The sequence below is a fragment of the Triticum dicoccoides genome, chromosome 6B, assembly GCF_002162155.2.
Source record: "Triticum dicoccoides isolate Atlit2015 ecotype Zavitan chromosome 6B, WEW_v2.0, whole genome shotgun sequence".
Classification (NCBI taxonomy): domain Eukaryota; kingdom Viridiplantae; phylum Streptophyta; class Magnoliopsida; order Poales; family Poaceae; genus Triticum; species Triticum dicoccoides.
In genome coordinates this window covers 2,930,600-2,952,007 of record NC_041391.1, presented here as the reverse complement: position 1 = coordinate 2,952,007, position 21,408 = coordinate 2,930,600, and the positions used below count along the sequence as shown (strand labels likewise).

At 45.9% G+C, this 21,408-nt stretch overlaps 1 pseudogene; it reads left to right on the top strand.

Annotated features, from left to right (window-relative positions):
- The window catches only part of LOC119323825, a 42,446-nt pseudogene extending 21,682 nt beyond the window's left edge, over positions 1–20,764 (top strand).
- The last annotated feature ends 644 nt before the right edge of the window (positions 20,765–21,408 follow it).

Below are 21,408 nucleotides of genomic sequence, written 5' to 3'. Positions count from 1 at the left end.
TCCCACTCGGGGGCTTAGCTGCATTCCAGTACTTGCCTAAGTTTGAAAAATCCTACCGAGTGGCGAGCAATCCTCCCACTCGGGGGGCTTAGATGCAGTCCAGTACTCGCCTAAGTTGGAAATATCCTACCGAGTGGTGAGCGATCCTCCCAATCGGGGGCTTAGCTGCAGTCCAGTACTCGCCTAAGTTTTGAAAAATCCTACCAAGTGGTGAGCGATCCTCTCACTCGGAGGCTTAGCTGCAGTCTAGTACTCGCCTAAGTTGAAAATGCATTCCATCCCGATCCACAAAGACGACGAGGTGCAGGTTGACCACGACCCCCTCCCCAGGGCTGCACTATCAAGAAGGACGAGATTGTGCATGTTGCCAAGGCAAACCGCTTTCAGGAACGTCAAGACCATTGCTGAGTGCCTCGCTGATGAGCTGATCAATGTTGCTCAGGGTTCGTCCAACAGGTCGACTGTGGCCTCTTCCTCAGAAGCTTCATCAAAAGTTCAAGAACCAATCCGAGTGAAGAACGAGTTCCACTCGAAGACAAACACAACATATGCAAAGATAAACCAAGTTCAGATAAATCCGAAAGTTCCGAACCGTGAATTAAAGTACTCGGGCGTCGGGCCCGAAGGAGTTTTAGCGATTACAAAATCACTCGGCATTCCGAGGCAAATAAAGGTGAAGCATAATGTTTTTTCGACCACTCGTCAGGAGAAGGGCTGGCTGGATCATAGAAGCTGTCAAGGTCAATGCTATCTGCAATACGACTGGCAGGCTCAAGAAAGGTGTCCATGAAGGACTGGAAGGTGTGCTTCTTAGTATTCACAACCTTGAGGGCCGCCAACTTGTCTTCTCTAGTGTCCCTGCAGTGCACTCGGGCCAATGATAGGGCAACGTCAGCGCCACAGCGGGCAGATGATTTCTTCCATTCCTGCACTCGACCAGGGATCTGATTTAGTCGAGTCATCAGCTACTCGAGATCTTGTGAAAGTTCTGCCTGAGGCTAGAGTTCGGCATCAACCCGAGTCATCGCCTCCTTCAGTCGAGCCAGATACGCAACGACACTGTCCAAGCATGATTCCAACCGCAGCAAGTTCATCACAACGTCATCTTTCACAGGACAATTGATGGGGTCGAGACCCGTCTCAACCCGCCCGGTCTCAGCCTCAAAATCCTGGCAAAGTTCTGCACGATCAATAAAAATAGTGAGTCGACAATATAACAAGACATTCCAGTCGATGGCAGCTAACCAGTCGAACGGTGATACCTTCAAGCTTCAGGACTAGTTTTGCGGCAAGTGATGTCTACTACACAACCTTCTTCTTGTAGACGTTGTTGGGCCTGCAAGTGCACAGGTTTGTAGGATAGTAGCAAATTTCCCTCAAGTGGATGACCTAAGGTTTATCAATCCGTAGGAGGCGTAGGATGAAGATGGTCTCTCTCAAACAACCCTTCAACCAATTAACAAAGAGTCTCTAGTGTACCCAACACAACCAATACAATGGTCAATTGTATAGGTGCACTAGTTCGGTGAAGAGATGGTGATACAAGTGCAATATGGATAGTAGATAAAGGTTTTTGTAATCTGAAAATATAAAAACAGCAAGGTAACTAATGATAAAAGTGAGCGTAAACGGTATTGCAATGATAGGAAACAAGGCCTAGGGTTCATACTTTCACTACTGCAAGTTCTCTCAACAATAATAACATAGATAGATCATATAACAATCCCTCAACATGCAACAAAGAGTCACTCCAAAGCCACTAATAGCGGAGAACCTACGTAGAGATTATGGCAGGGTACGAAACCACCTCAAAGTTATTCTTTCGGATCAATCTATTAAAGAGTTCGTACTAGAATAACACCTTAAGACACAAATCAACCAAAACCCTAATGTCACCTAGATACTCCATTCTCACCTCTAGTATTCGTGGGCATGATTATACGATAAGCGTCACACAATCTCAGATTCATCCAACCAACACAAAGTACTTCAAAGAGTGCCCCAAAGTTTCTACCGGAGAGTCAAGAAAATGTGTGCCAACCCCTATGCATAGGTTCATGGGCGGAACCCGAAAGTTGGTCACCAAAACATACATCAAGTGGCACGTGATATCCCATTGTCACCACAGATAAACACGGCAAGACATACATCAAGTGATAAGATAACTTCCAGAAGGAATCTCAATTCATCACAAGGGAGTAGAGGGGGGGGGGAAACATCATAAGATCCAACTATAATAGCAAACCTCGCGATACATCAAGATCGTGCCATAGAGAGAACACGAGAGAGAGAGAGATCAAACACATAGCTACTGGTACATACCCTCAGCCCCGAGGGTGAACTACTCCCTCCTTGTCATGGAGAGCGCCGAGATGATGAAAATGGCCACCGGTGATGGGTTCCCCCTCCGGCAGGGTGCCGGAACGGGCTCCCGAGAGGTTTTTGGTGGCTACAGAGGGTTGCGGCGGCATAACTCCCGATCTATCTTGATATTTGATGTTTGTAGGGTACGTAGGCTTATATAGGCGAAACAAGTCGGTCGGGAGGTGCTTAAGTGGCCCACGAGACAGGGGGGCGCGCCCTACAGGGGGGGCATGTCCTCCTATCTCGTGGCTGCCTCGAGGATCTTCTGACGTGAACTCCAAGTCTCCAGGATCATATTCTTCCAAAAAAATCACGCTGCCGAAGGTTTCATTCCGTTTGGACTCCGTTTGATATTCCTTTTCTTCGAAATACTGAAACAGGCAATAAAACAACAATTTGGACTGGGCCTCCGGTTAATAGGTTAGTCCCAAAATTAATATAAAAGTGTATAGCAAAGCCCGTAATCATTTAAAACTGATAATAAAATAGCATGAATGCTTCATAAATTATAGATACGTTGGACACGTATCAGCATCCCCAAGCTTAATTCCTACTCGTCCTCGAGTAGGTAAATGATAAAAGGAAGAATTTATGAAGTGGGAATGCTAGAAGGTGCACAAGTTTGATCAATGATAATTTCAATCACCTTTTCTAGCATTATAATATGTCATAACAGTAGTTCATCTCATACAACTTCTCATGATAAAGTAACAAGCAATTCACATGTCAAAGCATAGACCATAAACTTTCTTGAAAACTAGCAAACTTCATTCTTAGTCATCAAACAATTGCAATTCATCTTATTTTCAGGAATAACAAACTCCACATAGTTTCAATCGAACACTGAGAAATATAGGGGCTTATAGTGTTGCCTCCCAATGTATTCACCTTTGGGTGATGTCAACAATAATAGTTCATGCTAACTTACATCCAATTGGATATATATCAGGATCACCCCAACACAAAGTGCTTGCCAAAGGATAAAATGAAAAAGGGAAAGGTGAAGATCATCTTGACTCTTACATAAAGTAAAAGACATAAAGTAAAAGATAGGCCCTTCGCAGAGGGAAGCAGAGGTTGTCATGTGCTTTTAGGGTCGGATACACAAAATCTTAGTGCGAAAGAACGTCACTTTATATTGCCCCTTGTATATGGACCTTTATTATGCAGTCCGTCGCTTTTATTGCTTCCATAACAAGATCGTACAAAGCTTATTTTCTCCGCACTAATAAGTCATGCATATTTAGAGAGCAATTTTTATTGCTTGCACCGATGACAACTTACTTGAAGGATCTTACTCAATCCATAGGTAGGTATGGTGGACTCTCATGGCAAAACTGGGTTTAAGGATATTTGGAAGCACAAGTAGTATCTCTACTTGGCGCAAGGAATTTTGGCTAGCAAGAGAGGGAAAGGCAAGCTCAACATGTTTGAATGATCCATGACAATATACTTTAACTAAGATGTCGGAAAACACAAACCATTACATTGTCTTCCTTGTCCAACATCAATTCTTTAGCATGTCATACTTAATGAGTGCTCCCAATTATAAAAGATGTCTAGGATAGTATGTTTATATGTGGAATCTCTCTTCCTTCAATATTCTTTCATGAATTGTTCAAATGACCAATACAACGCTTGCTAACCTTCAATAAATTTACAACCTCTACTTCTTAGATGTGAAGTCATTACTCCCCATTGGATAAGCATATGACACATATTTAATTTCATATTTATGACAATCAACTCATTCAACCATTTACTCATAGGATATAAGTGAAGCACACGAGTAAATGATAAACTACTCCAAAAAGATATAAGTGAAGACCAATGAGAAGCTAAATAATTATGTAACTATGCGAAGACTCTCTCTCATTTAAGAAATTCAGATCTTGGTATTGTATTCAAACAGCAAGCAAAGCAAAACAAAATGACATTGCAAGGATATCACAACTCATGTGGAGAAAACTTAGGCTCAACCGATACTAACCGATAGTTGTTGAAGAAGAAAGGTGGGATGCCTACCGGGGCATCCCCATGCTTAGATGCTTGAGACTTCTTGAAATATTATCTTGGGGTGTCTTGGGCATCCCCAAGATTGAACTTTTGTGTCTCCTTAATTCCTCTCATATCATGGTTTCTCTTTTTATCAAAAGCTTCATCCACACCAAACTCAACAAGAACTCGTGAGATATGTTAGTATAAACCAATGTAAAGCCTTATCATTTTCTACTGTAATAAATCACTAAAATTATTATTCCACATTTCATACTAAATGCCTTTGCATATTTAATACTACTATCATCAAATAGAATCATTAAACAAGCAAACATATGCAAACAATGCAAACATAACAGCAATCTGCCAAAACAGTATAGTCTGTAAAGAATGCAAGATTCATCATACTTCCCTAACTCCAAAAATTCCCACTGTCGTAAATTTATCAGAGCTTTACATGCAAAAAGTTTCAACATTATATCATGCTCTGACTTTTCTAGGGAATTTTTGCAACAGCGGTAAACTTTCTGTTTTCAAACAGCAACATGTATACTAGGAAAATAAACATGGCAAAGGCTATCCTTGACATTCTTATTGAAACAAAAGATGCTAAACATTATTATAAATAACAGCAAACAAATACTAACAAAAGAAAATGACGCTCCAAGCAAAACACATATCATGTGGTGAATAAAAATATAGCTCCAAGTAAAGTTACCGATGAACGAAGACGAAAGAGGGGATGCCATCCGGGGCATCCCCAAGCATAGGCTTTTGGCAATTCTTGAATATCTTGGGGTTACTTGGGCATCCACAAGCTTTGGCTCTTGCCACTCCTTATTCCATAGTTCATCGAATCTTTACGCAAAACGTGAAAACTTCACAACACAAAACTCAACAGAAAACTCGTAAGCTCCGTTAGTATAACAAAATAAAACAACCACTTAGGTACTATAATGAACTCATTCTAAATTCATATTGGTGTAATATATACTGTATTTCAACTTATATATGGTTCATACCATCCGATACTACTCATAGATTCATCAAAATAAGCAAGCAACACATAGAAAACAGAATCTGTCAAAAACAGAACAGTCTGTAGTAATCTGTATCAAACGTATACTTCTAGAACTCCAAAAATCCTACCAAATTAGGACGTCCTAAGCAATTTGTATTGCAATCCAGAGCAAAACGAATCAGATCAGAAGCATGTGTCTGTGAATTAAAAAACCTAATTTACTGGGTGCAAAAGTTTCTGATTTTCAGTAGGATCAACACAACTATCACCATAACCTATCCTAAAGGGATAATTAGATTTATGCCCCTAATTGTGTCCCACTCGTCTGTTTTACCCCTAATTCCCAAAAGTCACCGGTTCTGTCCAAGTCACTTTGCTCCTCTTATGCTTTTGCCCTTTGACCATTTGACCGTCAGTTTGAAAACTTCATAACTAATTCATACTAAATCAGAAAAATGCAAATAAGATACCAAAATGTTCAAAAAAACATCACCTATATGTCAGTGTCATTTGCATTCATGAAAAAAGTGTTGGAAAGTGCACATCTGAGTTTTAGCTCTTATGCTACCACCATGAATAGTAAAATCTAAAAAAGTTCAAAAAAATTCAAACAAATTTGGTGGCAAAGAATGACAAATGTTTTAAGTGCCTGCCAAGTTTCATCAGGGAATAACATTCGTGGGTGCCACGGCAAAAAAAAACAATCAGCACTCCAAAGTAGATTATTTTTTCCCACGACTTCCACGAATGACATTCCCTAATGAAACTTGCAAGCACTTAGAACATTTGTCGTTCTTTGCCACCATATTTTTTTTGAATTTTTTTTGAATTTTTTTGAGTTTACTATTCATGGTGGTATCAAAAGAGCTAGAACTCGGATGTGCACTTTCCAACACTTTTTTCATGAATGCAAATGACACTGACATATAGGTGATGTTTTTCTGAACATTTTGGTATCTTATTTGCATTTTTCTGATTTAGTATGAATTAGTTATGAAGTTTTCAAACTGACAGTCAGACAGTCAAAGGGCAAAATCATAAGAGGAGCAAAGTGACTTGGACAGAACCGGTGACTTTTGGGATTTAGGGGTAAAACAGACGAGTGGGACACAACTAGGGGCATAAATCTAATTATCCATATCCTAAAGGTCTTACTTGGCACTTTATTGAAACAAAAGATATAAAACATGATTACTACAGTAGCATAATCATGTGGACACACAAAAAGAGTAAGGATAAATATTGGGCTGTCTCCCAACAAGAGCTTTTCTTTAATGCCTTTCTAGCTAGGCATGATGATGACAATGATGCTCACATAAAAGATAAGAATTGAAACATAACGGGAGCATCATGAAGCATATGACTAACACATTTAAGTCTAGCCCACTTCTTATGCATAGGGATTTTTTGAGCAAACAACTTATGGGAACAATAATCAACAAGCATAGGAAGGTAAAACAAGCATAGCTTCAAGATTTTAAGCACATAGAGAGGAAACTTGATATTATTGCAATTCCTACAAACATATATTCCTCCCTCATAATAATATTCAGTAGCATAATGAATGAAGTCAACAATATAACCAGCACCTAAAGCATTCCTTTCATGATCTACAAGCATATAATTTTTACTACTCTCCACATAAACAAAATTCTTCTCATTCGGCATAGTGGGAGTATCATAAGAGACTTGAACACTAAAAATTCTTCTCATTCCAAATCCACTTTTGTATTCATCACAATAAAATTCAACATCCTCCAAAATAGTGGGATCACTACTTCCTAAAGTTGACACTCTTCCAAACCGACTTTCATCAATATAATCATCATAGGTAGCAGGCATGCTATCATCATAACAACTTTGCATATCAAAACTTGGGACGCTACAAATATCATCTTCATTAAACGTAGCATCCCCAAGCTTCGGACAAACATTAATTTCAGCAAATATATTCTCAAATATTTCATCCTCATCCAACATAGCTTCCCCAAGCTTGGGCCTTTTCATATCATAAGCATAATCACTCTCATCATTAATAGTATGGATAACACCAATAGTATAGCAATTATCATCATCACAATGAGTAGTAGGAGCAACATCATTTGGGAGGGATACCTTTTTACCTTTGTTGCCCCTTCTTTTCCTTTTCTTTTTCACATTATGTGTGTTGGAAATATGCCCTAGAGGCAATAACAAAAGTGTTATTATTATATTTCCTTGTTCATGATAATTGTCTTTTATTCATGCTATAACTGTATTATCCGGAAATCGTAATACACGTGTGAATACATAGACCACAATATGTCCCTAGTGAGCCTCTAGTTGACTAGCTCGTTGTGATCAACAGATAGTCATGGTTTCCTGGCTATGGACATTGGATGTCGTTGATAACGGGATCACATCATTAGGAGAATGATGTGATGGACAAGACCCAATCCTAAGCATAGCACAAGGATCGTGTAGTTCGTTTGCTAGAGCTTTGCCAATGTCAAGTATCTCTTCCTTTGACCATGAGATCGTGTAACTCCTGGATACCGTAGGAGTGCTTTGGGTGTATCAAACGTCACAACGTAACAGGGTGACTATAAAGGTGCACTACAGGTATCTCCGAAAGTATCTATTGTTTTATGCGGATCGAGACTGGGATTTGTCACTCCGTGTAAACGGAGAGGTATATCTGGGCCCACTCGGTAGGACATCATCATATGCGCAATGTGACCAAGGAGTTGATCACGGGATGATGTGTTACGGAACGAGTAAAGTGACTTGCCGGTAACGAGATTGAACAAGGTATTGGATACCGACGATCGAGTCTTGGGCAAGTAAAATACCGCTAGACAAAGGGAATTGTATACGGGATCGATTGAGTCCTTGACATCGTGATTCATCCGATGAGATCATCATGGAACATGTGGGAGCCAACATGGGTATCCAGATCCCGCTGTTGGTTATTAACCGGAGAACGTCTCGGTCATGTCTGCATGTCTCCCGAACCCGTAGGGTCTACACACTTAAGGTTCGATGACGCTAGGGTTATAAAGGAAGTTTGTATGTGGTTACCGAATGTTGTTCGGAGTCCCGGATGAGATCCCGGACGTCACGAGGAGTTCCGGAATGGTCCGGAGGTAAAGATTTATATATAGGAAGTCCTGTTTCGGCCATCGGGACAAGTTTCGGGGTCATCGGTATTGTACCGGGACCACCGGAAGGGTCCCGGGGGCCCACCGGGTGGGGCCACCTGCCCCGGGGGGCCACATGGGCTGTAAGGGGGTGCGCCTTGGCCTACATGGGCCAAGGGCACCAGCCCCAAGAGGCCCATGCGCCTAGGGAACCCTAGAGGGAAGAGTCCTCGAAGGGGAAGGCACCTCCGAGGTGCCTTGGGGAGGATGGACTCCTCCCCCCCCTCTTGGCCGCCGCACCAGATGCCATCTGGAGGCTGGCCGCTGCCCCTTGGGGTGGGAAACCCTAAAGGGGGCGCAGCCCTCCCCTTCCCCTATATATATGAGGCCTAGGGGCTGCCCATAACACGCGATTTGATCTCTCGTTGGTGCAGCCCTGCCCCTCTCCCTCCTCCTCTTCTCCCATGGTGCTTGGCGAAGCCCTGCGGGATTGCCACGCTCCTCCACCACCACCACGCCGTTGTGCTGCTGTTGGATGGAGTCTTCCTCAACCTCTCCCTCTCTCCTTGCTGGATCAAGGCGTGGGAGACGTCACCGGGTTGTACGTGTGTTGAACGCGGAGGTGCCGTCCGTTCGGCACTTGATCATCGGTGATTTGAATCACGACGAGTACGACTCCATCAACCCCGTTCACTTGAACGCTTCCGCTTAGCGATCTACAAGGGTATGTAGATGCAAACTCTCCTCCTTTCTACTCGTTGCTGGTCTCTCCATAGATAGATCTTGGTGATACGTAGGAATTTTTTTGAATTTCTGCTACGTTCCCCAACAATGTGTGGGTTCAACCTTCCTCTTTGAGCTCCTTATTGACGAGATTGGTTGAATAGAAAGCTCCTCCTCGTTACCTGATTCATCATGAGAAATAATAGGAGGATATTGGGAAGTCTCTTCCCTTTCATTAGTATTCTCATCATCTTCCATTTGCTTTCTTTTCTTTAGGTAATTGACAATATAAGGATTTTCAATGCAATTCTCTGCACAAAACATATAAATCTTTTCTTGATCAATATCAAGGAATTTCTTATGGGCAAATTCTGGAAGGTCCTTAAGTAAACATTTCAATTCTTCATAACCCAAAAGCAAACTATATTCATTGTAATGAGCAAGGGAGATCAAATCATCACAATTTTTGGACACGATTCGATCATGAAACAATTTGCATAGGAGATGTAAATGACCACGTTCATTGCAAAGTTCACAAGTACGGCAAAGGAAATTCAAATTTTCAGCACTCACATTTAGCCTTTCTTGCAACCATTTAGTTTCTAAATGCTTATGCCTCTTGCAATATATATCTTCTCTATTTGGTGTGTTCATGCAAACATGCACTCCACAAAAGTTCACATGCTCATAAGATATATTTTCATCATGACTAGAGCAATCATCATTAGTACTATGGATATTCAAGGAGTTTATACTAACAACATTGCAATCATGCTCATCATTCAAAGATTTAGTACCAAGCATTTTAAAGCATTCTTCTTCTAGCACTTGAGCATAATTTTCCTTTCCATCAAACTCACGAAAGATATTAAAAAGACGAAGCGTATGAGACAAACTTAACTCCATTTTTTCGTAATTTTCTTTTATAAACTAAACTAGTGATAAAACAAGAAACAAAAAAATTCGATTGCAAGATCTAAAGATATACTTTCAAGCACTAACCTCCCCGGCAACGGCGCCAGAAAAGAGCTTGATGTCTACTACACAACCTTCTTCTTGTAGACGTTGTTGTGCCTGCAAGTGCACATGTTTGTCGGACAGTAGCAAATTTCCCTCAAGTGGATGACCTAAGGTTTATCAATCCGTAGGAGGCATAGGATGAAGATGGTCTCTCTCAAACAACCCTGCAACCAAATAACAAAGAGTCTCTTTTGTCCCCAACACACCCAATACAATGGTAAATTGTATAGGTGCACTAGTTCAGCGAAGAGATGGTGATACAAGTGCAATATGGATAGTAGATAAAGGTTTTTGTAATCTGAAAATATAAAAACAGCAAGTAACTAATGATAAAAGTGAGCGTAAACGGTATTGCAATGATAGGAAACAAGGCCTAGGGTTCATACTTTCACTAGTGCAAGTTCTCTCAACAATAATAACATAGATAGATCATATAACAATCCCTCAACATGCAACAAAGAGTCACTCCAAAGCCACTAACAGGGGAGAACAAACGAAGAGATTATGGTAGGGTACGAAACCACCTCAAAGTTATTCTTTCGGATCAATCTATTCAAGAGTTCGTACTAGAATAACACCTTAAGACACAAATCAACCAAAACCCTAATGTCACCTAGATACTCCATTCTCACCTCAAGTATCCGTGGGAATGATTATACGATATGCATCACACAATCTCAGATTCATCCAACCAACACAAATTACTTCAAAGAGTGCCCCAAAGTTTCTACCGGAGAGTCAAGAAAACGTGTGCCAACCCCTATGCATAGGTTCATGGGCGGAACCCGCAAGTTGGTCACCAAAACATACATCAAGTGGCACGTGATATCCCATTGTCACCACAGATAAACACGGCAAGACATACATCAAGTGTTGGCAAAGTAAAGACTCAATCCGATAAGATAACTTCAAGAGGGGAACTCAATTCATCACAAGGGAGTAGAGGGGGGAGAAACATCATAAGATCCAACTATAATAGCAAAAGCTCGCGATACATCAAGATCGTGCCATAGAGAGAACACGAGAGAGAGAGAGATCAAACACATAGCTACTGGTACATACCCTCAGCCCCGAGGGTGAACTACTCCCTCCTTGTCATGGAGAGCGCCGGGATGATGAAGATGGCCACCGGTGATGGGTTCCCCCTCCGGCAGGGTGCCGGAACAGGCTCCCGAGAGGTTTTTGGTTGCTGCAGAGGCTTGCGGCGGCGGAACTCCAGATCTATCTTGATATTCGCTGTTTTTAGGTTATGTAGGCTTATATAGGCGAAAGAAGTCGGTCAGGAGGTGCTCGAGGGTCCCACGAGACAGGGGGGCGCGCCCCCTATCTCCTGGGCTCCTCGAGTATCTTCTGACTTGACCCCCATGTCTCGTGGACCCCTCGAGCACCCCCCGACCGACTTCTTTCGCCTATATAACCCTACGTACCCTAAAACCATCGAATATCAAGATAGATCGGGAGTTCCGCCGCCGCAAGCCTCTGTAGACACCAAAAACCTCTCGGGAGCCCGTTCCGGCCCCCTGCCGGAGGGGGAATCCATCACCGGTGGCCATCCTCATCATCCCGGCGCTCTCCATGACGAGGAGGGAGTAGTTCACCCTCGGGGCTGAGGGTATGTACCAGTAGCTATGTGTTTGATCTCTCTCTCTCTCTCTCTCGTGTTCTCTCTATGGCATGATCTTGATGTATCAGGAAGTTTGTTATTATAGATGGATCTTATGATGTTTCTCCCCCTCTACTCTCTTGTGATGAATTGTGTTTCCCTCTTGAAGTTATCTTTTCGGATTGAGTCTTTACTTTGAGAACACTTGATGTATGTCTTGCCGTGTTTATCTGTGGTGACAATGGGATATCACATGCCTCTTGATGTATGTTTTGGTGACCAACTTGCGAGTTCCGCCCATGAACCTATGCATAGGGGTTGGCACACGTTTTCTTGACACTCCGGTAGAAACTTTGGGGCACTCTTTGCAGTACTTTGTGTTGGTTGGATGAATCTGAGATTGTGTGATGCATATCGTATAATCATGCCCACGGATACTTGAGGTGATAATGGAGTATCTAGGTGACATTAGGGTTTTGGTTGATTTGTGTCTTAAGGTGTTATTCTAGTACGAACTCTTGAATAGATTGATCCGAAAGAATAACTTTGAGGTGGTTTCGTACCCTACCATAATCTCTACGTTTGTTCTCTGCTATTAGTGGCTTTGGAGTGACTCTTTGGTGCATGTTGAGGGCTTGTTATATGATCTATCTATGTTATTATTGTTGAGAGAACTTGCACTAGTGAAAGTATGAACCCTAGGCCTTGTTTCCTATCATTGAAATACCGTTTACGCTCACTTTTATCTTTAGTTACCTTGCTGTTTTATTATTTCAGATTACAAAAACCTATATCTACCATCCATATTGCACTTGTATCACCATCTCTTCGCCGAACTAGTGCACCTATACAATTTGCCATTGTATTGGGTGTGTTGGGGACACAAGAGACTCTTTGTTATTTGGTTGCAGGGTTGTTTGAGAGAGACCATCTTCATCCTATGCCTCCCACGGATTGATAAACCTTAGGTCATCCACTTGAGGGAAATTTGCTACTGTCCTACAAACCTGTGCACTTGCAGGCCCAACAACGTCTACAAGAAGAAGGTTGTGTATTAGACATCAAGCCTGACAGACGATCAATCGTCAGTGGGTTGGCGAATGTGACGTTGGTCCGAACCGGATCTCCAGATCGCTCGACCACCCCTCAAGCCTCGGCGTCGACTGAGGGACTTGAACTTCAAGCCCCCTCCCGCTTGAGCCCCTGCCTCTCCTCCTCCTCTCCTTTGAGGCATTTCTTCTTCTTTGTCATCGGGAAGCACGATGATGTCTCGCAGAACTACAGCAAAAGAAAAACACCAGAAATTCAACCGACCGATAACTCAATCGAGTAAATAAGTTTTGGTTGAGCGGATTTACCAGCTCGAGAGGTGGCCGCGTCATCGTTTTCCTCATCTCCTGGAGCCTTGTCAATATCCATGTCAGTCGCAGCAGAGGCGGGGCTGGAAAAGTGCATGATCCATTGGGTCAGAACAGAAGTATCAGCCGGCCTAGATAAACACAAGAAAGATGCTCACCCTGAGGCAATAGGGACGTCCATCTTGATCCTCGGCAGAGTCTTCCGAGCCTTTGGAGGAGCAACCCTGGGTTGCTTGGCGACTTTCTCGGTTGGCTCCGGAGTCGACGTCCGAGTGTGCTTCTGCGTTTGGGCACTCAGAGCCGCATTCTTTTCGCGCCCGCCCGCCGGGTCATGGTGTAGCTTGGATCGGTGTTCAGAGCGAGGCGGCGAGTCGACCGCCTCCTCGTCGTCTGATTCCTCGCTCTCCTCCTCCTCTTCTTCGTCCGAAGATTCCCATTCGCCGCTCTGCTCCGCATTGGCCTCACCCTCCTGGCCTTGCTCCAGAACTTGTTCACCATTGGACATCGAGTACATGTCGGTAAAAACCCGCAAGGCAAGAAGTCGAGTAAAATTCAGTTGGACTCAAGAGCAGTCGGAAGGTGAATTCAAAAACGGTCGGAATGGAGGACACACCTTGTCAGGCTGATTGTCATCACTGAAGGGGACGACTCTCCTGGCTCCTCTGGGATTGTCGTTGTTACCTATGATGCTCTTCAACCACATGGCCACTGTCTTGGCCGTTACTTCCTCTGGATGGACCCGACCAGTGTCATCAGCCCCAGAGTACAGCCACATGGATGGTCACGGGCCTGAAGGGGCTCGATACATCGACTGAGGAATACTTCCAGCAGGTCCATGCCAGTGATGCCCTCATTGATCAGTTGGACCACCTTCTCAACTAGCATTTTCGTCTCCACGTTCTCAGCAGTAGTCACTTTCAGCGAGGAGGGAGTCTGGATACAGTCAAAGGTGAAGTGGGGAAGGCCGGTCGACTGACCTGGGGTTGCGAGGTCTTGGCAGTAGAACCAGGTCGACTGCCAGCCCCTTACCGATTCAGGGAGAGTCAAGGAAGGGAAAGAGATCCTCTGCCTCTTCTGGATACCCAAACCCCCACACATCTGAATGACATGGGTTTTCTCATCACACGTGTTTGCTTTCTTAACCGACTGAGAATGGATGGTGAAAATATGCTTGAAAAGACCCCAGTGCGGCCGACACCCCAGAAAGTTCTCACACATAGACACGAATGCAGCAAGGTACGTGATGGTATTGGGAGAAAAGTGATGGAGTTGGGCTCCAAAAGAAGTTCAAGAAGCCCCGAAAGAAGGGGTGCGGAGGAAGCAAGAGGCCCCGATCGACGTGGGTGGCGAGCAGTACACACTCACCCGGACGAGGTTGCGGCTCCGTCTCCCCCTCAGGCAGCCTTGCCGCACCCTTGGCGATCATCCCGGACTCCACCAACTCGTCCATATCTTCCTGCCGGAGTGAAGACCGGATCCAATCGCCTTGGATCCAACCTGGCGGCAGGCCCGAGCGTGATGATGACCCGCGATTCTTCTTCTTGCCCTTCGCCGCCCCCGTCGCCTTCTTCGCGTGTTCCAGCGCCGCCGTCTTGTCCTTCACCATGATGGCGGAGCGGCATCGTCGAGAGCGGAGGTGTCGGATGCAGTGGAGAAGCAGAGGAAGAAGACAGAAAACAGACGCGCACAGTAAAGGTGCCTCGGCTCCGTCGCCTTATAAAGGGCCCCTTCCGAGTGGCTGACGCGTGGGACCAGGCGATCCTGTCAAATCCCGCAACAATCATGCGCAACGTACGTGGCGAAAAAGGTGGCGCGGAGATCGAGGCGCTCCTATTTATCCACCCCGCTTAATTTGGCACGGTCCGTCCCGCACGCTTCCCCGAAATTTGGAATCCCGTGAAATCCGGGAGACACTGCAATCAATCGCGCCACAGATTCTGCGCCCCAAGACAACACTCGACAGATGATGTTACAAGTTCACTCGACAACTCTCTGAATTGATCAAGGCGATTGAATCGAAGCTGAAGTGCCATCGCGAGCATTCCGTCCTGCGCAAAACAATCGTGAGACGCGAAGCTCGGAGCAAGTTCAACTTCTACCCACTTTCCACTCGGACCTTAGTCCATTCGGGGGCTACTGATGTGGATACAGACCCGGGGTAGGGTCATAGACCTGGCCTATACACCCTACCCAAGGTCACTACCCTAGAAGCAAAGAAGTCCAACAGGCAACAAAGAACCCCCAGTCAAAAGTGTCGAGTGCAATCCACTTGACAAATCATATCACTCGGGTACCCCTCCTACCTGTTGTCACTCGACTATACAAGGAATCACTCGACCGACTGAAGACCGGGAGTCACTCAACACTACAACGGTCAGTCGTTCACTCCGTAGTCTTTAAGGTCATTAATAGCACTTAAGGCTGGCGTTATCAGTAACGCCCCTTCTTTATGTACATTGAACCCCTTGTAATGGGGGATGGCTGGGGTCCTGGCGCACACTATATAAGCCACCCCCTCCTCTGGCACAAGGGTACGCACCCCCTGTAACACCACACACATATAATCCAGTCGACTGCCTCCGGGCACCGAGACGTAGGGATTTTACTTCCACCGTGAAGGGCCTGAACTCGTAAATCCTGTGTGTACACCTTCACCATAGTTGAAATCTTTCCTCTCCATACCTACCCCCTTTCTACTGTCAGTCTTAGGACCACGACAGGTGGCACACTAGATTGCGCCGAGTCGGATGACGAATGTCGCCGAGTCCCGGCAAGCCCATGGCGCCTCCATGGACCTGGCGAGACGGGGGCGAGTAAGGCCTCGCGATGTGGTGGAGCCTTGCCCGGGCCCCGCCGATGGTGTAGGTAGAAAGGGGGGCGGCGCACTACATGGCGCCGAATCAAACGATGCGTGCCACCAAGTCCCAACGTAATGGTGTAGCCGGCGGACTCGGCAAGGACCGTGCACGGACAATGGCCCCGGTACGTCGTCGTCTTGCGTGGAGGGTGCGCCTGGGGTCGTGCATAGGCGGCAGCCCCGGCACGTCGTCGCCGATGGTGAGTCCGGCATGGAGTGACCGCGGGGGGCTGCACACCAAGGGCAACGCCGGTGCGTCGTTGCCGGTGATGAGTCCAGCGTGAAGGGGTCGCAGGGGGCTGCACAAGAAGGGCAAGGCCGGCGCGTCATCGCCGGTGATAAGTCCGGCGTGAAGGGGTCGCCGGGGGCTGCACACGAAGGACAACGCCGGCACGTCATTGCCGGTGGGGAGTCCGGCGTGAAGGGATCGCCGAGGGCTGCACAAGAAGGGCAACGCCGGCGCGCCGTCGCCGGTGGGAGTCCGGCGTGAAGGGATCGCTGGGGGCTGCACACGAAGGGCAACGCCGGCACGTCATCGCCGATGATGAGCCCGAAGTGAAGGGGTCGCCGGGGGCTGCACACGAAGGGCAACGCCGGCGTCGTCGTCTTCAAAGCAGGCCGGCATGTGGGGATCACCGGCGTTGAGTGTGCCAGGGGTATGCAACAACGGTAGCCCCCACACCCCATCTTCAGGATCAGGAGCATCAAGGGCCATCTCCAGCGGTCGGCCTCGTCCCCGGCCGTGCCACCGCCGTTCCGGGCGCCATCGAAAGAGATGCAGATAGAGGCAAGAGTTGGGATAGGAAGGAAAGATTAGTTCCGGTCCTCGCCTTGGGAAAGGACGACCGGCATGATGTCGATCTTCGTCGGCGGCTCTAATGAGTCTTGCCCGGCTGCGTACGGGAGTCTCGGCCGCTTGCGCGAGCACCCTCATATGGCATGTGCGTCGGCAGTAGCCTTGGGCTCCTCCTTCCCTGATGGATCTGCTGGTGTGTAGATGGATGGATGTGTTGCGTGATGCCTGGAGGTGCGTGTGGGATGGATGTGCTCCGTGCCTTGTGCGTGGGATAGATGGATGTGCTCCGTGCCGTGGATGGCCTGCCTCTCCTCTTGTGCGTCGCTCCCTTCCAGGGATGGATGGATGGGGTTGTATTTATATATGCGAGTACCTAGAACTCATCTAGATGAGATATAATTTTGTCTCATTCATTTTAAAAACAAGAACAGATACAACACACGTCAGCACACACGCATCTTATAGCATTACATTCAATGGCTATAAAAGATGAATGAGACCAAATTATATCTCATCTAGATGAGTTCTAGCAAAACTGTTTATAGAGAGCTAGAGAAGGGTAGGGCGCCGGCCCGCCGCCGTTACGGTTCCGATATTTCTGGACGAGATATGGATGGGACGGAGTCGACTGCAACAGCTTAAGCTGTACGCATTACTTGCTCGTGAAGTTCAGAAGCCGTTTAAATCTTTATCTCCCGTGGAGTCTTTAGCCGATACAAGAATTCTTGACCGGGGCCTTTTTTGAGTTTCAACGTTCAATGGACTAGCCGGCTGGCCTGTTGTCTATAGGTACACACGGCACACTTGCCGGCCGGCCCGGGTATTTGGATACGTACCCATACATTGACACTCGAGCGAATACATGTATTCTAGCTCTGTACGACATGGCTGGTACACATACGCATGTTGGCCGTACCAAATCAAATGCATCGTATGCGTTAGTATGTAGCTCTCTTTGATACATCTGTACGTGCCTTAGTCATGCATGGGCCATGCAAGCACATTGTACGTGCCTTAGTCATGTATGGGCCATGCAAGCACATGCACTAAGGGCATGCACGTAAGTGGTCATCCAAATGCACACACGAGGAGATTGTGCACTTAGAAAATTCATTCATTTCTAAAAATACATTTTCTTGCTAAATCACGTACAAATGTACTTCAAACACACACTACTTCATCAAACTCTAGCCAAATGAGACATCTTTCTGAACTTATCTACACCCGAGCTTCTGTACATAGGCTACACAATCAACTTGCCATGTAATATAAACATATAAAGTTCAAGCCAGATTTGATATTATGTAGCTATGTAGCTAAAGAGCAGCTGCAATAACAAATGTTCAGGATATAAAATGTTAATCCTTCCAACAGGTAGTATATTCCAAGGTACTGATGTTACGTGGACATTAAATTTTTAAAATACAAATTCTTCGAACGAGAAGTATATGTCAAGGACCGGACTACAAAGCCAAATTCATCATTATAGCAGAGGTAAACATTACAGGGGAAACACAAATTAGTGAGCTACAGGCACAATGAACTACACATACACGTGGATGTATTATTATCTCACAGAGTACATTTGCACGCAAGATATAATCTTTTTTCTTTTTATAAAAATGCAAGACAGTAGTTAATGGAAGGCAAGTCATTTACCCAATGCCAGCAAGTGTTGTGTTACAAAGATTTGAGATTTGTACATACAAAAATGCATGCTCGGCAGTGTGCACTGTGAAAACTGTATGCTACTGCTACATTTAACTATGCGCAGAACTCAACCCATAAATTATTACTTGAGCACTAATTGTTACTCCCTCCTTTCCGAAATATAAGTCTTTTTACACATTTCAAATGGACTAAAACATACGGATGTATGTAGACATATTTTAGAATGTAGATTCACTAATTTTGCTCTGTATGTAATCACCTATTGAAATCTCTAGAAACACTTATATTTGGGAAAGGAGGGAGTATTTTTATTTGAAAATATTCTAATATGTTGAGCACAGTCACGCACCCACATCCAGTCATCCACACTAGCTAAGCAATATCAACAAATCCACACAGCAGATGCATCAACGCAAGAGATGACTGGTACTTGAGCAGCAAGCATGCAGCAGCAACCAATCCATAGAGAGGAAGAGGGAGGGAGGGAGCAGGGGAAGAACAACCTGGGGGCGAGAAGCTCGCGGTAGAGTGGCTAGGACGCGAGGTCAGGGAAGGAAATCGCCCAACCTCCGTCCGGCCATGGTATTGAGTGCCTCACCTGCGACCAACCAAAGCAGTAGGAAAACATATCAGCCATGGAGATCCATCCATCGATTTAGGGGTGGGATTGGGAACTGGAGAGGCGCGTACCGTCCGGGGTTAGCGCCATGGACCACGGGGAAAAGGAAGGGGAGGCCAAACTTGGCGCAGAACAACGCGAAGAAGGAGCCGACCTCTGGCGCTGCTCGGCGGATCCGGAAGCAGCGCCGCAAATCGGGAAGCGCCTCGGCCTGCTCGTTCTGGGGGCCGCCTAGTTTAAGGAGATAAGGTGAGAGCGGGGATGGGGGAGAGGGTGGGGGCGGTGGCGGTTAGGGAGAGGGGCACAGAGGTTGCCGGTGGTGGCGGCGGACGAGGGAGAGGGAGATGGATAGGATTGAATGGGGGATGGAGGATGGAGAAGAAGATGGGGAGCAGCCGTGGTGGAGGTGGTCAACCACCATTTGGCCATGTGTCTACCGTGCGATCTGAGGGAGTGGACGGTTGTGATGCTCAATCCGCCGGATGGGCGGATTGACCAACCAGGATTCAGCATACGCAACACACTGGATACATGCCACATCAGCATGAGCCATCGGTGACGGTCCGGCTTAGGTCCACATGGTCAGTCCATGACAATTTCTATGACAGTCTTTCATTGTCCGTCATAATGGGGCACCATTTCAGTGGCCATTCGCATCTTGTTGATCCGTGACGATTTCTGTGATGACCCGGAGAGACCGGCGCGCTATATCTGCGATGGTTTTCAATAACGTCACCAGAAATCCGTCATGGATTAATAGATTTCTTGTAGTGGTTGCGAGTGTCAAAGCTCATGCGTCAAAGCCAACTTTGTTCCTTCTATCTAGACTGCAGTCTTAATGATCAGCTAGGAAGATTTGTGACAAGGGAGGCTTTCGAAAAATCAAGCCATCTCAACAATGACAGCTTCGTACTACGGTGTGATGTCGTTGTCCTCGGCGAGTGACGACGAGAGCGATGAGGATTATAAGGAGCGTGTTCGTCCCTTCATCAAATTGCCACCGTCTGACTTGCCAAGCAATTTTAGCGACCTGCTCCTAAGCAAGGAGGGTGCTGACATTATGTTCGAGGTTGGCGGCAAGAAGTTAGCTGCACACCGGTGTGTGCCTGCAGCCCGATCTACCGTATTCAAGACACAACTCTATGCTGCCATGAGTGAGCGTGCTGTTGCACCAAGTGTTGTGAACATAGATGGCATCGAAGCAAATGTCTTTGCTGGCTTGCTTACTTTCATCTACACTGACGGAATGCCTTACTTTGAGGATTGAATGCCTATTAGGTTGCTGAATAGTGACAAAGGTGAAAAGCATGCAACATGGCTGCTGCAGTTGCTTGAAGCTGCGGAAAGATGCGAACTCCAAAAGTTGAAGTTGATCTGTGAAGAGAAGTTGGCCAATCTGATATGCAAGCGCACGGTGGCAGGCATTATTGTCGTGGCTGAGCGGAGACGATGCCACTGGTTGAAGGAGGCCTGCTTGGAGTTCATCAAAACACACACGAGTTTGCACACAGTTCTTACGACGGATGGCCTGGAGCAGATAATCAGGACCCGCCGCCCCTCCATTCTCCGGGAACTCATTTCCACCTTTGCTTCGCAAGAAGGGGCAGGTTCGTAGTTATTCCAAAATGTTTCGCAAGAAGGGGCAGGTTCGTAGTTTAACATGGGGTCTGATAAAATGCTTATATATCTATGTTGAGATGTTAGTCTGAAATATTTTTGTTTGGGTGACCTGTTATTCCAATCAGCAGCAAGCGTACAAAATGGCCTGCAGCGTGCAAGTTCTTTAGCATGATCCCTTCGCCGTTATGGGGGTCCTGTTGTTTGAACACAAGCCTGTGTTATACCTGGTTATATTGGAACAGATTGGAAGTTTCGTGATCTGTGACGCTGAGGACACGAAAGAAACAAAGAATTCACCTCATAAGAGCATCTTTTAGGGAATCACCTTATAAGACGTTTGCCAAAAGCCCAGAAAACGAAACTTATCAAAGATGTGACATGCATGTGTCCCTCCCGTCACTGGATGACGGCTTCGTCATGGTGGCTACCGTTTGCTGAGTTCCTGCCAACAGAAGCTCACAAAGATATTCTGTAGTCATATTTGAAATGTGGAAAAACATTGCTGACTTCTCTAGAAAGGATGTTGGTAACTACCATATGCTGGTCCTGATTGCTGCCACACGACACATTTTGCTGAGTTCCGTGTTTGAAAAGACAAGCCATGGCTAGGTTTGGCTGCGGGCGGCACATAGACTCACT